Source organism: Condylostylus longicornis, unplaced genomic scaffold (genome assembly GCF_029603195.1).
Source record: "Condylostylus longicornis isolate FDR11 unplaced genomic scaffold, ASM2960319v2 ptg000013l, whole genome shotgun sequence".
Lineage (NCBI taxonomy): Eukaryota > Metazoa > Arthropoda > Insecta > Diptera > Dolichopodidae > Condylostylus > Condylostylus longicornis.
In genome coordinates this window covers 11754378-11760906 of record NW_026577982.1, presented here as the reverse complement: position 1 = coordinate 11760906, position 6529 = coordinate 11754378, and positions in this window count along the sequence as shown.

Here is a 6529-nt window from a genome sequence, read left to right as displayed (position 1 = left end):
CCATTAAATTCTAAAAAGGCTCATGAAAACATCATGTTTATTTTAAAATCGAATTTTTATAACTTATAGTTGGAGAATTTAATAAGACTTTATACGAGTACAAGAAGTTTTAATCGGTTCGAATTTTAATATTTTCGTTTAAATTTTGAAGACAGCGTTAGATAGAACTGAATTTTCAATTATGTATTGACATCCAGCAGCCAGAGTGAATTTTAAATGACACAAACACATTGTAACATTCCTTTCCCCTCTAAACGTGGTTTGATTATGAAGCATTTCTAGACGTTTTCTGTCATCTTATTAGATGGTGGAGACTTTTATTAGATTCGGGAGACCGATCTTGCATACGCCATAAGCTTTCTGTTTGGAAAATGCCTCTGATGTTCAGTTGACCAAAACATTTTGTATCCTGTAGCACTAGAAAATTATAGTGTGGCTATATTCTACCGACAAATCAACTGTATAAAAAAAGAGATAAATGCAACAAAGTTTCGAAGAAAAAAACAATTGTTTTCATCCTGTGGTTTTGGAGTTCAATCAACCTATTCTTTTGTTTCATCTTTTAATTTTTAGGTTCCTCAAAAAAAGCAAAAATGAAAATTGAAAAAAAGAAAAACTCATCAATTTTTTTTTTTATTCAAAAGGCAAGAGAAAAACGGACACGCTTTAATAAATAAAAAGAATGCACCTGTCATGGTTTCTGTGTTCTTGTTCACTTCTCTCTCTTGTTGAATCAAAAGGAAAATTTTTTTTTTACGAAATTAATAATAGACGCATGACGTTGCACAACATGATTACGATGGTGCGGTAACACGATCAGATCATTTTTTCCATAAAGTAAATTAGTTTTTTTTGTTTCTTTTTCTTAAATTGGTTTAAAAATATTTTCAAAATGAAGGAAAAAGAATTTCATTTTTTTTTTTCTAATTCGAGCTTAGAATAAAATTTGAAGGGCCAAGTTTTCATATAGTAAAAAAATTAAATTTGTTTTTTTTTTTTATTGGATTATAGAGGAATTTTAATTGTGTAATCTGTCCAAATAATTCAAGAATACACAGAAGAACTCAATAATTTTGAACAATAATAAATGTTAGAGAAAGCGTTAAAGATTTTTTTTTTGTAAAAAACTGATTGTGACTTACTATGTGTAGCACAAAGACACCTGGTAACAAAAAGTATAACGAAGGCAAATTCGTAAAGACAATGATTTTTAATGTTGTCACTAAAAATTTTCAAATTTGGGTTTGGAAACTCTATCATGGAATCTTGTGATGCGTGTTTACACAAGATATTGTTTATGATTACTAAACAGTACACTCGTTTCATACATTTCACACTTGTTCCGTACACCAATCACCACAGTCACAAATTGTTTCTCAAAATATTATTTTAAAATTTCGTATAGTATAAAATTTACACCTCTCTATTACTGTTTTTAGAGTGCTACAACCGTAGTTTACAGTGTTACTTTTAAAAAAATCACAAAAAGAGCGTTTTAATTTTGGAAATCGAAATTTTGTATACGTCACAAGTTAATGGACTCGGAAAGTACTGTTATATTTAAAGTTCTTAATTCTAGTTTGAGTACAATTTTATTTTGCAACAAAACAAGTCCAATGATTATAATTCAATTGTCACACACATCACAATATAAGATTTGTGAAAATGATTTAAATTTTTAATAATTAATGAGTTTTAACTCACCTAATTTGGATAATATTCACTTCTTTAAAACTTTTATACAATTCTTGCAAATGTTTCATATTATTTGGATAGACTGTAGAAGTAAACATTAAAATACTTTCTAATTACACGATTAAAATTCTTCTTTAAAATCAACAAAAAAAAACACATTCTTTTAGGCCTTATCGTTTCTTCTCCTTTTCTATACTTATTAAATTAAGTTTGAGCTTAAAAATTAGATTCGAAAATTTCTGACGTTTCCAATTAGGTATAGAGATATGAAGATAAAACAAAATGTTCAAAATTTAATGCACCTTTTCATAATCAAAGGAAAAGGCACATTAAGGTAAGTTGTTCACATAGTTATAAACCCTTTATGATTACTCCCGTAACTATTTCTCAAATTATATAAAATAGCATTAATTTTAGAAATCAACATAGAAAAAAAATTTTGAAATACAAAAAACAAGAACAAATTGAATTTTTGTAATTTTTGTTGTTTAAAAATTTTTTAGAAATTTTTTAAAGGTCATTCACAAATTATAATCGGTTAATTGTCCGTATTGGAATGTGAAAAATATATTAGAAGAGCTTAAAGATCACCCGAAACTATTTGATTTTTTCTAAAAGAATTAAAGAGAAAAATTGAAATGTTTTAATAAATTTACAAATTAGATGAAAAAATTTAAGTAACATCCAAAAATTTGACTAATTCGACAGAAAATAACATAATTTTGCTGTCAAAATATTTATTTTGGAAGAGATAACAAAAAAACAGAGAAAAAAAATATATGAGTGCAATAAAATTAACCGCAATTATACAACATTCTCTTCTCTTATCAAATTATCAGCAAACATCCTACAAAAACAAAGTAAAAAGGTGTAAAAAATCTAAGAAAAAAAATTAATATTTCTTAATTTCATGTTTTTTACCGACAGTATTGCAAACAATATGGGGGCGGTTATGTGATGGCATCAAATTTCACGTGATATTGAATTTTCGGCGGAAATGAGTTTCTACATGTAAGGGAAGCGTAAATAAACTATATTTATAGAGAACTTTTTGGATATATCAAGTGTCTGGAATTCGATTTTTACTACCCGCCGATTTTGTGTATTTGACTATTTTTAAGAAAATAATCAACGGATTTTCATATGTGAAATTTTGACGCCTGCCACAAATGACCTTTTCATTTTACACATTTGATCATTTCTCAGGAATGAATTGCCGAAATTTCTTGAAATTTAATTTTTGAGTTTTGGTTCTTAACAAAATTAACTGTGAAACTTTGTAGGAAAACCGGATCACAGAAAATAAAGCCCTAAATATCAAATTTACATTTTTCTAGACAAAAAATAACTAAAGTCTATTTTCTATCTCCCATATAATTCGAAATAAATATTGAAAGGAGATTTGTTAATAACGTGATAGGTTATGTGCTGTTCAGATCAAATTTTTTTTTTAGAACCGCGTCATATTTAGAATCTTATCGGCGCATTTTTGTGTTTGTTTTCTTTACATAACAAATGATTTCTTTGTGGAACATTTTTTCCCCTTTTCATTATGCTTATGTTTTGAGGCTACGTAAATATTTATTTAAAAAAAACTAACACAAAATTATGTTGCAAGAATCGCAAAGCATACATAAAAAAATCAACCATTTTCATTATTTTCTCTTATCAGTAATTGAAATTTTTTTTTATTTATTTTTCTTAATAATCATTTTTGATTTACCTCTGCACCCGCTCTCTTTTTTTTCCCAACACACTATAATTCTTCTTCTTTACAGTCACTTTTATTACAAGTTGCAATTAAAATAATCAAATATTGTGGAACAAAATTCTTTTAAAACTCTATATTGAGCTTATTTTGTTACAATGAACCGTACCATACGTACCATATATAAGTACTTATGTGTCGTACTAAATTGAATGTATGTACTTTGAAATTAAAAATGACGTGACGGAATCCCATCACAACAGTAATGTTATTTTTACTGTGCTATATTTTTAAATTTAAAAATAAAAAAAATTATCGTACTATGTATGGATATTTATATAAGGTCTTACAGGTAGATATATATTGTGTACATTTGTACAGGTAAATTTTGTATATTATAATAATTTCGTTATGTATATATGCATGTATGTGCAAGAAATAATATTAAAATTTTTTTTTTTAATTCACGTTATTTAATTTTTTTTAATGAAAATATTTTTAAAAACTAATTCAGACCACGTATTATAAATTTGTCGCTTTATGCTTACAGAAAATAAAAATTAATGAATTTTGTTGTTACAATGTTGTAAAGCATTGCCACATTGCGTGTTAAAAATAATCGCTTTGCTTATTTAATAATCATAATTAATAATATTATTGTCGCTGAAGGAAATCAAAAGAAATCTAGTTTTTCATTTCAATAAATTCATTATAGAACAGGTTCTATAAGGCTCACAGGGTTCTATAAGGAATAAGTAATTCTGATACCCCTTGTTTTTTGACAAATTTTTATTAAGTGTGAATTTTAGATGAGTTGATAATTTGTCTTAGCTGTAAGTAATGACTAAAATAACCTAGATCATAATTATATTTCCAGGTATTACTTACACATGTAAGTATACTTATTCTTATTCTTACAGAATACAGGCCGGAAAAATTTTCAAAGAACTTTTTATACAAAATTCATAAGTGTACTACAGAACTTTTCAGGCCTTAAGGAAGAGGGAATCGTAACACAGAATACTGTATATAGCAATAGTTATTGCTATGATTCGTATTTAATGGAATTGCTCGTCAAATGTGGTCGTTTAATAAATTTTCAACAACAATTTATTTCTTGAATTGTTCCATTCAGATTTTTTAAAATATGGGTTCTTAAATTATTTTTTAAAGAAAACAAACGGACATTTTGGTAGAACAGTAAAACTAGAAATTTTATTTAAAAAATTTTTTAAATAAAGAGTCTATACGGAACTGTTCCTAATTTTAAAATATCTCATAGATGCCAGGAAATGAATTACTCTCAAATATTTTTTGAATAATTTTGTTTTGTTTTATTTTTCCCCGTATTAATTCTTTTCAATATTGACACAATAACCGGCATACTCGTATTGCAACAGTTATAAGAGGTGAAATAAAAAACAAAAATAAGAAAAAAATTTCGAAGAAAAGTTTGAGAAAATTTAATTTTTTTTTTTTGTAAGTTTTGTGAAAATTTCTTTAAGATCATAAGAAAAAAACAGAAAAAGAGTGAAAAATTTTTTATTTTAAATACACACACAAACACATACATAAAACAAGTTTCGTGTAAATTACCAACAAATTTAAAAAATTTTTGATTATAAAATCGAGTTAAAAAACAAAAATAAATAAAAAGTTTTTTTTTTTTTTTTTATTATTTTTTGCTTATTTACATTACTATATAAACATTCATAATATTCACATAATGTACGAGCTCTCATGAATGCTTATGTTGTATTTAAATGTTGTGCTTTGTGCAGTATTATTGTCTTAAAAGAGATGGTGAAAAACCTCTCACTGTAATTTCAAATTCACTGCTTTAATTTTATTGTTATGTTTTTTTGATTGTTTTTTGTTTCATATTTGCATAAAAGTTGTGTAATTTTTTAACAAAATTATAACAAGTAATGAAATTTATGACTTAACTTGTTTTAAATAAATAATATTAATTAATCAACAGATCATGTTGAAAATATGTAACACCACAGCATCAACGTACATATACTTAATTATACATATGTACAAACATAAATCACAATTAATATTGAGAGCATTGTTGAATAATAAAAGCAGTTGTTAGTAGTTGGTGTTGAAACACAAGGATTTTTCAAAAAGTTTTTTAACCCAATTATTAAATAATAATGGGTGGTTATTATTAAATAATAATAATAAAAATAATTTCATGTTATAATTTTTTCAAAAATAAATTTAAAATTAAAAAAAAAAATTTATTGTTTAATGAACAAATTAAATAAAATAATGGTAATTATCCAACTAAGTTGGAGTGTGACATAACAATTTTGTCAATTTGATGTTGGTAATGTTTTAAATACTTGAAATTTAATATGTAAGTTAAACTGAGTTGAAGCGACAATTCTACAAGTGTTCGACCCAGTGCACCTTTTTATTGTTGAAAATTTAACTATAAAATCTTTATTGTAAAAATACGCTAATTCCAAGAGAACACGAGAGAAAAGATTACTTGCATTAAGGAAAGAGAAATTAAATGTTGGAAAGGAGGACCATCACATGAACTTTTTATACAATAGAGGTTCGAAAATCGCCGGTTTTGTATGGCATAAATTGCCGATCAATAAGAAGTTTATATTCTCTAATATAACTACAAAACCACAAATTCAATCTCATTTTCGTTTTAAACTACCCTTACATTCTTTTCACTTTAAGCCTTACATCCTTTATATTTTTAATTTTTAAACTAATTTTTAAACTAATTTAATTAAAATGTTAAACAATATCATTATTTTTTCTTGTCGCGATGTTGTTGTTAATATCAAGGTAAAATCAACCCTTCTTGTTACTTGACGTTTCTTGTTTAAGAGAATATTTTTCTTCTTTTCATTCTTATTTAATTATTTTCATGCACATACAGTGAGTTCCAAAAAAAAAAATTGCTTGTTAAAACTTGTAATATTAAAGTGAAAACTGCATTTAGGTATGTGATTTGCGTTTAAAATCAAATAAATAAAACATCAAAACAAAATTTTTCAAATGTTTGCGCGTCAACAACAATTGCTCATTTTCATTTGTATCACAACACATACATATAAGCTTAATTCTTCTGAAAAGTCTAAATTACAGCAAAGA